Genomic DNA, 12,423 nt, shown 5'->3' with positions numbered 1-12,423 from the left:
ATTCATCAGAAACGAGGCGGCGGTTTTATTTGCGATTCCATTCGATATTTCAGGCCACTGACATTACACATAGTTTCAATATAGCAAGATAAAACACTGTACTTTCACGAAGGGATGCTTTGGCGTATCACTGGTTTATACCACAGGTGTCAAACTCAAGGCCCGGGGGCAAGATCTGGGCCGCCACATCCTTTCATATGGCCCGCGAACGCCTGGAAGTGACACGCATCAATAAAGTAAGCCCCTTATTTTTTTTCACTATATGTATTTTTTTTTTTCTCCATTTTGACAGAAAAATTTCCCACATGAAATTGCGTACCTTTTTAAAATGTTAATGATATCAAATATTGCAACAAACTTGGTCAACATACAAATACATTTGCTTGACAATACATGTTATAATCAAACATTTTTTTACAGCATATAAATAGAAAAAGCTAACACTGTTTTTTTTTTTCTGGTAAAATTATGTTGACTTAGGTGCCAGTTTTTTTTTACCGTTAAATCCGTGGTCGTTTTTGCGATGCTTTTTTTTTTTAACGATACTATTTTTGGTTTTGTGTTAAAAACAGGCAGCTCAGTTGCCACAATTTAAAAAAAACAAAAAAACAGTGGCACTGTTTTTTTCATTTACCGTAATATTATTAAAAAAAAACACAATTTTATATTAAAATTCTGTTGACTGAGTTAGCAGTTTTTCGCTGTAAAAATGTGGGATTGTTGCTTTTTAAGGTGTATTACTGTAAATGAAAACCTGGCAAAAAAACTGTGGTACTGTTTTTATATTTACAGTAATATGTTGTAAGGGACAAGCGGTGGAAAAATGGATGGATTTATAGATGTTGTAAAACCCAGTGTAAATTTTAAGTACAATCCAGGACACTAAGCTGACATTTTGTTTTAGTTTTTTTCAGAACTGTGGTACTGTTTTTCCATTTTCTGTAAAAAAAAAACCACACACAAAAAAACACTGCATATTTTACAATAACATTTTTTTTTACTGTAAAATCTACGGTTGTTTTTACGGTGTATTATTGTAAATAGAAATAACAGTTTTTTTCTTAATTTTGGCAACTGAGTTGCCAGGTATTCATTTACAGTAACACACCATAAAAACAACAATCGTACATTTTTACAGTGAAAAACTGACAACTCAGTCAACAGAATTTTACTGTAAAATATACTTTTTTCTTTAACGTTAAATTGAAAAGCAGTAATGCATTTTTTGTCCGGCAAAAAACTGGCAGAATAATTGCCAGAATAAAAAAACAAAAAAACAGTGGTACTGTTTTTTTCCAACGTAAAAAAACAAACAAAAAAAAAACTGTATATTTTTCTTTAAAATTAAATTGATGGAGTTACCAGTTTTTTTTTACTGTAAAAATGTATGATTGTTGTTTTTACAGTGTATTACTGTAAATGAACACCTGGAAACTCAGTTGCCAAAATTAGGAAAAAACTGGTACTGTTTTTATATGTTCTGTAAAAAATCACTGTATATTTTACAATAAAATTCTGGAGACTGATTTTTTTTTTTTTACTGTCAAATCTACGGTTGTTGTTTTTACGGTGTATTATTGTAAATAGAAATAACAGTTTTTTTTTCTTAATATTAGCAGCTGAGTTGCCAGGTATTCATTTACAGTAATACACCATAAAAACAACAATCGTACATTTTTACAGTGGAAAAACTGGTAAAATGTCACTGTGAAATAAGTGACACACATCAATAAAGTAAGTCCCCTTATCTTTTTTCACTATATGTATTTTTTTTTTTAACGTTTTTAACGTTAAATAGAAAAACAGTACTGCATTTTTTTATGGCAAAAAACTGGCAACTCAATTGCCAGAATAAAAACAAAACAAAAAACAATGGTACCGTTTTTTTTCTTTTAAAAAAACCAAACAAAAATGTTTTATATTTTTCAGTAAAATTCTGTTGACAGTTACCAGTTGTTTTTTTTTACTGTAAAAAATGTATGATTGTTGTTTTTACAGTGTGTTACTGTAAATGAACACCTGGCAACTCAGTTGCCAAAATTAAGAAGAAACTGTGGTACTGTTTTTCAATGTTCTGTACAAAAAACAATGCATATTTTACAATAAAATTTTGGTGACTGATTTTTTTTTTTTTTTACTGTAAAATCTACAGTTGTTGTTTTTACGGTGTATTGTTGTAAATAGAAATAAGAGTTTTATTTCTTAATTTTAGCAGCTGAGTTGCCAGGTATTCATTTACAATAATACACCATAAAAACAACAATTGTACATTTTTACAGTGGAAAAACTGATAACATGTCACTGTGAAATAAACCGTTTTTAACGTTAAATAGAAAAACAGTACCGCATTTTTTCATGGCAAAAAACTGGCAGCTCAATTGCCAGAATAAAAACAAATGAAAAAAAACAGTGGTACCATTTTTTTCTTTAAAAAACAAAAACAAAAATTTTTCAGTAAAATTCTGTTGACAGTTACAAGTTTTTTTTTACTGTAAAAAATGTATGATTGTTGTTTTTACAGTGAATTACTGTAAATGAACACCTGGCAACTCAGTTGCCAAAACTAAGAAAAAACAGCGATACTGTTTTTCAATGTTCTGTACAAAAAACACTGCATATTTTACAATAAAATTCTGGTGACTGATTTTTTTTTTTACTGTAAAATCTACGGTTGTTTTTACGGTGTATTACTGTAAATAGAAAAAAAAATTCTTAATTTTAGCAACTAAATTTGACATGTATTAATCACCGTAAAAACAGCAATCAAAAATTTTGACAGTAAAAAAATGGTAACTCAGTCAACATAATTTTACTGTAAAATATACCGTTTTTTAACGTTAAATAAACAGTACCGCATTTTTGGGGGGGCAAAAAACTGGCAGCTCTATTGTTAGAATAAAAAAAACAAAAAAAAAACAGTTGTACCGTATTTTTCTTTAACGTAAAATAAACAACCCTGTATATTTTTCAGTAAAATTCTGTTGACAGGTACCAGTTTTTTTTTTTTTTACTGTAAAAAAAACATATGATTGTTGTTTCTACAGTGTATTACTGTAAATGAATACCTGGCAACTCAGTTGCCAAAATTAAGAAAAAACAGCCCTACTGTTTGTCTATGTGCTGTAAAAAAAAAAAAAAAAAACACTTTTATATTCAACAATAAAATTCTGGTGACTGATTTGCCTTTTTTTTTTTACTGTAAAATCTACGGTTGTTTTTACAGTCTATTACTGCAAGAAAAAAAAACGGTACCATAATGTTTTTACAATAAAACAAAACTGCAAACTCAGTTGCCCAAATTATAGAAAACACTGATATGACAATAAAATTCTGTTGACTGATTTGCCTTTTTATTTTTTTTTTACTGTAAAATCTACGGTGGTTGTGTTTATGGTGTATTACTGTAAATAGAAACACACTACCACATTTTTAATGGCAAAAAACTGGAAGCTCAATTGCCAGAATAAAAAAAATAATCAGTGGTACTGTTTTCTCTTCAACGTAAGATCTTATAAAAAAAATGTATAAAAACCTGTATATTATACAGTAAACTTCTGGTGACTGATTTGCCATTTTTCTCACTGTAAAATCTACGGTTGTTGTTTTTAAGGTGTATTACTGTAAATGTAAAAACAGTACCACATTTTTTTTTCCGCAAATAAAAAAGACATTGGTACTGTTTTACTTTTTAACGTTAGGTTTAAAATAAAAAGTTGTATTTTCCAGTAAAATTCTGGTGACTGAGTTACCATTTTTTTTCAGAAAAATCTACGGCGGTTGTTTGGTTTTTGTTTTTTTCACAGTGTATTACTGTAATAAAGGAAAAAAAACGGTACCACATTGTTTTTACAATAAAACTAAACTGGCAGCTCAGTTGCCAGAATTATAGAAAACACTGTTATGCTTTTTCCATTTAAAGTAATATGATGTAAAAAGTCAAAAAAAATATAACACTGTATGGTTGTTAGAAACATTTTCTGACTTAGTTGCCCTTTTTTACTGTAAATTCAACTTCTTTTTATTTTTTATTTTTACAGTTTACGTAAAAAATGCATAGGATAAAATTGAAAAATGACACAAGCGGCTCTCCCATAACTTGGATGTGGCCCTCAATGAAAACGAGTTTGACGCCCCTGGTTTAAAGCATCGCTCATCTTTGGGCTGAGGAAGTTGCAGCCTAAGTGCCAGATGTTGTCCTTAATCCGCATATTGATTTCCTTTTTTTTTTACAGAACATATAATGCGAAACCTGTAGGTAGTCGTGATTATTTTATATAGTGTAAATCGAAATGAAATGAAAGGGACACCTATTTGTATAAAATTGTTAATAACAATGCCCAATGATGCTAGTTTATACTGTGCATGTGTATGTTCCCCTCGACACATTTTAGCATACTTTAGATTCTGGCCAAATGTAATATGTATCCGAACAAATCTTGCATTTTTTTGCCTGCAATTTTAACTTTTGGAACCTTGACGGGGATCGAAACTGAAAGTTAACTAGACGCTATTATTAAATGAGTAATATTACAACATTACTACTTCACTATTACCCTCGACAATGTTCCCCTCGACAAATTTTGGCATACTTTAGATTCTAGCCAAATGGAATTGTTTCTGAACAATTTTTGCATTTTTTGCCTGCAATATTGAACTTTCGGATCCTGACAGGGATCGAAACTGAGAGTTAACTAGATGCTATTATTACATTAGTAATATTTTAAATTACTACTTCATTATTACCCTCAACAACGTTCCCCTCGACAAATTTTAGCATACAGTAGACTCTGGCCAAATGGAATTGTCTCTGAACAAATCTTGCATTTTTTTGCCTGCAATTTTAACTTTTGGAACCTTGACGGGGATCGAAACTGAAAGTTAACTAGACGCTATTATTAAATGAGTAATATTGTAACATTACTACTTCACTATTACCCTCAACAACGTTCCCCTCGACAAATTTTAGCATACTTTATATTCTAGCCAAATGGAATTGTATCTGAACAATTTTTGCATTTTTTGCCTGCAATATTGAACTTTCGGATTCTGACAAGGATCGAAACTGAGAGTTAACTAGATGCTATTATTACATTAGTAATATTATAAAATTACTACTTCATTATTACCCTCAACAACGTTCCCCTCGACAAATTTTAGCATACAGTAGATTCTGGCCGAATGGAATTGTATCTGAACAAATCTTGCATTTTTTTGCCTGCAATTTCCAACTTTCGGACCTTGACGGGGATTGAAACTGAAAGTTAACTAGATGCTATTATTAAATGAGTAATATTATAAGATTACTACTTCACTATTACCCTCAACAATGTTCCCCTCGACAAATTGTAGCACACTTTAGATTCTAGCCAAATGGAATTGTATCTGAACAAATCTTGCATTTTTTTGCCTGAAATTTTAACTTTTGGAACCTTGACGGGGATCGAAACTGAAAGTTAACTAGACGCTATTATTAAATGAGTAATATTGTAACATTACTACTTCACGATTACCCTCGACAACGTTCCCCTCGACAAATTTTAGCATACTTTATATTCTAGCCAAATGGAATTGTTTCTGAACAATTTTTGCATTTTTTGTCTGCAATATTGAACTTTCAGATTCTGACAGGGATCGAAACTGAAAGTTAACGAGATGCTATTATTAAATTAGTAATATTAGAAAATTACTACTTCACTATTACCCTCAACAACGTTCCCATCGACAAATTTTAGCATACAGTAGATTCTGGCTAAATGGAATATGTATCCGAACAAATCTTGCATTTTTTTGCCTGCAATTTTAACTTTTGGAACCTTGACGGGGATCGAAACTGAAAGTTAACTAGACACTATTATTAAATGAGTAATATTACAACATTACTACTTCACGATTACCCTCGACAATGTTCCCCTCGACAAATTTTTAGCATACTTTAGATTCTAGCCAAATGGAATTGTATCTGAACAATTTTTGCATTTTTTGCCTGCAATATTGAACTTTCGGATCCTGACAGGGATCGAAACTGAAAGTTACTAGACGCTATTATTAAATGAGTAATATTACAACATTACTACTTCACTATTACCCTCAACAACGCTCCCATCGACAAATTTTAGCATACTTTAGATTCTAGCCAAATGTAATTGTATCTGAACAATTCTTGCATTTTTTTGCCTGCAATTTTAACTTTTGGAACCTTGACGGGGATCAAAACTGAAAGTTAACTAGACGCTATTATTAAATGAGTAATAGATTAGATTAGATTAGATAGATTAGATAGTACTTTATTTATTCCGTCAGGAGAGTTCCTTCAGGAAAAATATTATAACATTACTACTTCACTATTACCCTCGACAACGTTCCCCTCGACAAATTTTAGCATACTTTAGATTCTAGCCAAATGGAATTGTATCTGAACAATTTTTGCTTTTTTTTGCCTGCAATATTGAACTTTCGGATCCTGACAGGGATCGAAACTGAAAGTTAACTATATGCTATTATTACATTAGTAATATTTTAAATTACTACTTCATTATTACCCTCAACAACGTTCCCCTCGACAAATTTTAGCATACAGTAGAATCTGGCCAAATGGAATTGTCTCTGAACAAATCTTGCATTTTTTTGCCTGCAATTTTAACTTTTGGAACCTTGACGGGGATCGAAACTGAAAGTTAACTAGACGCTATTATTAAATGAGTAATATTATAACATTACTACTTCACTATTACCCTCAACAACGTTCCCCTCGACAAATTTTAGCATACTTTAGATTCTAGCCAAATGGAATTGTATCTGAACAATTTTTGCATTTTTTGCCTGCAATATTGAACTTTCGGATTCTGACAGGGATCGAAACTGAAAGTTAACTAGATGCTATTATTAAATGAGTAATATTATAAGATTACTACTTCACTATTACCCTCAACAATGTTCCCCTCGACAAATTTTAGCATACTTTAGATTCTAGCCAAATGGAATTGTATCTGAACAATTTTTGCATTTTTTGCCTGCAATATTGAACTTTCGGATCCTGACAAGGATCGAAACTGAGAGTTAACTAGATGCTATCATTACATTAGTAATATTATAAAATTACTACTTCACTATCACCCTCAACAACGTTCCCCTCGACAAATTGTAGCATACTTTATATTCTAGCCAAATGGAATTGTATCTGAACAATTTTTGCATTTTTCGCCTGCAATATTGAACTTTCGAATTCTGACAGGGATCGAAACTGAAAGTTAACTTGATGCTATTATTACATTCGTAATATTATAAAATTACTACTTCACTATTACCCTCAACAACGTTCCCCTCAACAAATTTTAGCAAACAGTAGATTCTGGCCAAATGTAATTGTATCTGAACAAATCTTGCATTTTTTTGCCTGCAATTTTAACTTTTGGAACCTTGACGGGGATCGAAACTGAAAGTTAACTAGACGCTATTATTAAATGAGTAATATTACAACATTACTACTTCACTATTACCCTCGACAATGTTCCCCTCGACAAATTTTTGCATACTTTAGAATCTAGCCAAATGGAATTGTATCTGAACATTTTTTGCCTGCAATATTGAACTTTCGGATCCTGACAGGGATCGAAACTGAAAGTTAACTAGATGCTATTATTACATTAGTAATATTATAAAATTACTACTTCATTATTACCCTCAACAATGTTCCCCTCGACAAATTTTAGCATACTTTAGATTCTAGCCAAATGGAATTGTATCTGAACAAATCTTGCATTTTTTTGCCTGTAATTTTCAACTTTTGGACCTTGACTTGGGATCGAAACTGAAAGTTATCTAGATGCTATTATTACATTAAGAATATTATATTATTACTATTTCACTACTACCCTCAACACTTAATACTCCATTTAAAGATGAAAATGCAAATCAATAGGGATGGGCGATATGGCCTAAAAATGTATCGCTATATATATATATAAAAAAATATTTTTATTTACGGTAATAAAACCATATCAAAACGGGTTTCAAAGGCTCCTTATTTTGCTGCTGACATATGCTATGACATATTTCTGGTTCTATTATTTTCTCTACACTATTATTAATCTACTTGCTTGTTCCTATTTGGTTACTTTCTGTTACTCTTCTGTTAAAATGTAAAAAGCACTTATTCTTCTGTTGTTTAGATACTTTGCATTATTTTTGGCCGATACTACAATCGATCCGATACCAAGTAGTTATTGGTCATATCAATGCGGATACTTCAAATTTAAAAAAAATTTGAATTAGAAACAATTATGATCCCCAAAAACACAGGATTGTGGTGTAACGATATCTAATAAATATTCTAATTATTCCCGTTTATTACCGTATTTTCCGGACTATAGAGCACACCGGTATAATGGCCGCAACCGCTAAATTTTAATAAACATTTTTTTCCCCGCATAAAAGGGAGCGTGAGAGGCAATGCTTTAATAGCATCTTCAAAGGCCTACTGAAAGCCACTACTACCGACCACGCAGTCTGATAGTTTATATATCAATGATGAAATATTAACATTAAATATTAAAAGTAGTCTCAATTCATCGCATAATTACACAGTAATTCGAACATCTGTTTTGCTGAATCTTTTGCAATTTGTTCAATTAATAATGGAGACGTCAAAGAAGAATGCTGTTGGTGGAAAGCGGTGTATTGCAGCTGCTTTTAGCACCGAGACACAGCCGGTGTTACTTTGTTTGTTTTAAAGCTTTAACACAGACCGGTCAAGCGAACATGTTTTCTCTACGTCAACCAGCATGTTTTTGGATGGGAAAATTGTGATATATATAAATCTTACCGGAGACATCATTGGATTATTCGTCCTCCTGCAGTAGCTGTTTAAAAGGCAGCTGTGAGCTTGGCTTCTCTCTGAGACACTGGCGTGTTCACCGCAGCCATCCGACCTCAATGTATGTCTTTACAATCTCACTAAAATACTATTTAAACAATAAGCAGATAAGGGATCTTCCAGATTTGTCCTAGTAAATATGTCTAATTACATCTGAAACGCTCACACTTTATTTTATTTATTTATTTTTTTTCTAGTCCTTCGGTATAAATATCATCATGCACGAATCTTTCATCCTCGCTCAAATTCCAATAGCTCTTACTGCTGGTGGCTCCCATTAAAAACAATGTGAGGACGTGAGGAGCCCTCACCCTTGTGACGTCATCGTCTGCGACTTCCGGTAAAGGCAAGGCTTTTTTTTATCAGCACCCAAAGTTGGGAACTTGATCGTCGATGTTCTCTACTAAATCCTTTCAGCGAAAATATGGCAATATCGCAAAATGATCAAGTATGACACATAGAATGGACCTGCTATCCCCGTTTAAATAAGAAAATCTCATTTCAGTAGGCTTTTAATGATACACGCGGATGAAAAAACATGAACTTCAGAGGGGGCGTTTCCTTTCGGGGGGGACGTGAGGGATTAAAATTGAGCACCACCGCACTCATGAAATATCACTGACCAGTGCACTGAAATATCGGAAGACGCTCACACAATTACACATATAAGTAATCAAATGCAAGAGAAAATATTCCATTGATGACCAATTACATGTTTTTTTTTCCAAAATGTGATGAACATCTAAATCATTGATGCATAACAGTACGTAATATAGCATTACAGTACGTAATATAGTTGTTGTTTTTTCTGTCGACGCTGATTCAGGCATCATTTTGCATGGTTGTTACCTCTGATTAAAAAGTGCAGCACCCACATGTTGCAAAACGTGTCAAAGTGTATGCCAAAAAAATGCGTTGTTGCCAAGAATAACGACTATTTTAAAGGCTATTTTAAATCCGTGCAACGTTTGCGTCGTTTCTCTGCAAACCAGTCCCACATTATTTGCCTCGGCGAACACATATATTTTTGTTTTTGTCTGGTAAAAGGTGCAGTGATTGGGGAACACGGCGGGGATTGCGTACAGTACTTCGGTGATATGCGACTTTATAACATTTAATTTACCTTTTGCAAGTTGCTTTTTTTTTTTTCATACGGTGCAAGGAAATACTATATTGCTTTCTCAGACAAATACGTGGGCCTTATTTATAGTAACGTGTATTTTGAAGACTCTGCGAAAGGCAGCTTGCTGTTTTTGCTGCTGGACAAAGCACTGAAGCCAATGAAAGAGGGTCTTGGCAGCTACAGTATGCCCACCAGAGCATCACGGTGACCCCATAACTTATCATCATCATCATAACTCATATCCCACCAAGTCTACTGCAGGAATTGCAAAATCTGTAAAAGAAACAAACAAAAAAAAAAGATATCTTGCAAGCTTAATATGCTGTTTTGATGGAGCTGTATAGTCTTTTGTACAAAGGGATTTGATGACTGTAATTAGACTTGTATTAATTATACTCACTGGAGAATCATTTTGTTCTTTTTGGGTTGTTTTTTTTTTTCTGGAATATTTTAACCACTGTGTTTTCCAAGCTTTGTAAATGATAGGGAATATGCCATTTATTTAATAGTCCTCTTATATGTTATGGAATACTGATTGCATATAGCTGTTGTAAAGTTAACAAAAAGAGGTATTTATGATTTTTTTTTTTTTTTTTTTTTTTGGATGTCATTGATGTGTAAATATGAACAGACTGTATATGTATTTTCATGGCGGTACTAACAAGCTGTGTTGTGTGATATAGTGATTCATCCCTTTGCTATCTTTTAATATAAAAATTGCATTTCAACGAAACTATGACTGCCTCATATTTTGTACACATTTTCCTACTTTACATCTATTTAGTTATATATTTGTTTAGCAGGAACGGACGGAATAACCAATGTTGCGTTTGACCCTGTCTTCTGCCGGTCACCTCCCAGGTTGGTTCGATGACACATAAGCTGGTTATAAATGAATCCCAGCTAGAGTTGCTTATTTTGATGTTTTATTACCAAAGCTTTGGGAGACCAATCTAGATACAACAACCTTTCAATCACATTGCCCAAATTGATCTGCTTCTATTACCAAAGCTTTGGGAGACCAATCTAGATACAACAACCTTTCAATCACATTGCCCAAATTGATCTGCTTCTACTACGGAAGTTCCACCTATCTCCCTCTCACCCGCCCCCCTTCTTCTCCTCTCTCCTCCTCCTAGCCTGAGACATTTGAGATAAAAAGAGATTTTTTTGTGGACATGTTCCATAAATATTGATGTTAAAGATTTCTTTTTTTGTGAAGAAATATTTAGAATTAAGTTCATGAATCCAGATGGATCTCTATTACAATCCCCAAAGGGGGCACTTTAAGTTGATGATTATTTCCATGTGTAAAAATCTTTATTTACAATCAAAACACTTGTTTATTTTTCAACAAGTTTTTAGTTATTTGTATATCTTTTTTTCCAAATAGTTCAAGAAAGACCACTACAAATGAGCAATATTTTGCTTTGTTATACAATTTAATAAATCAGAAACTGATTAAATAGTGCTGTATTTTACTTCTTTATCTCTTTTTTTTCAACCAAAATTGTTTTGCTCTGATTAGGGGGTATTTGAATTAAAAAAATGTTCACAGGGGGTACATCACTGAAAAAAGGTTGAGAACCATTTCCGTAAATAATGTAAATCCAGAGCACCGCATCATAGTTTTAACAGATTTTAGGTAATAAATAATTTTTTGTCCAAATGGTTCTGTTTTTATTTAGTCTTTTTTTTTTTTTTTTTTTTTATAAATTTCAATATTTACAAACAGTTGAGAAACAATTTTCAACAATAGTATAAAACATTACAAAACATTATAAAAATAGTAAAAAAAACTGCGCCAGGCAGTTGTAAATTCAAAGTAACAAAAATAGAATACACTACCTGGGGATAGGTTGATTGGCAACGCTAAAATTGGCCCTAGTGTGTGAATGTGAGTGTGAATGTTGTCTGTCTATCTGTGTTGGCCCTGCGATGAGGTGGCGACTTGTCCAGGGTGTACCCCGCCTTCCGCCCGATTGTAGCTGAGATAGGCGCCAGCGCCCCCCGCGACCCCGAAAGGGAATAAGCGGTAGAAAATGGATGGATGGATATATATATATATATATATATATATATACATACATATATGAATATAAAATAAAGTAAGTGCAAAGCCATATGCTCATTCAGATTCAGTAAATACTGTAACTTAAATTTGAAACACAGCATCATCGTTTTCACAGCTTTTGTGTTGTTCGAGGCAGATGTAAAGTTCAAAGTCTTTTTTTAAAGGCACAAAAGACAGGTCAGGTATTGAGAAACTTTAATTTTTATTTAGTCATAAAAATGTTATTTTTATCTTACTTTACGTCACTAAGCCTTCAAATGACGCGCCGCCCAGACAACCAATGGTAATCCTGTGTTTACGTCACGTGAAAGCGATTGGCCAATAAACGTCCAGATAATTTAGCCAATCAGATGT

General features: G+C 32.7%; 1 protein-coding gene across 1 annotated transcript in view; it reads left to right on the top strand.

The window, feature by feature from the left end:
• Positions 1-1,076, top strand: part of lrp4 (low density lipoprotein receptor-related protein 4) — a 475,714-nt gene extending 474,638 nt beyond the window's left edge. Inside the window, exon 38 of the mRNA XM_061887739.1 lies at positions 1-1,076. This exon is cut by the window's left edge and continues 1,678 nt beyond it. The gene's annotated coding sequence lies outside the window, so the exon portion shown is untranslated.
• Positions 1,077-12,423: the final 11,347 nt, after the last annotated feature.

Source organism: Nerophis ophidion, linkage group LG25 (genome assembly GCF_033978795.1).
Source record: "Nerophis ophidion isolate RoL-2023_Sa linkage group LG25, RoL_Noph_v1.0, whole genome shotgun sequence".
NCBI lineage: Eukaryota > Metazoa > Chordata > Actinopteri > Syngnathiformes > Syngnathidae > Nerophis > Nerophis ophidion.
The sequence above is the reverse complement of the archived record's forward strand: the minus strand, read 5'-3'. Positions and strand labels throughout refer to the sequence as shown.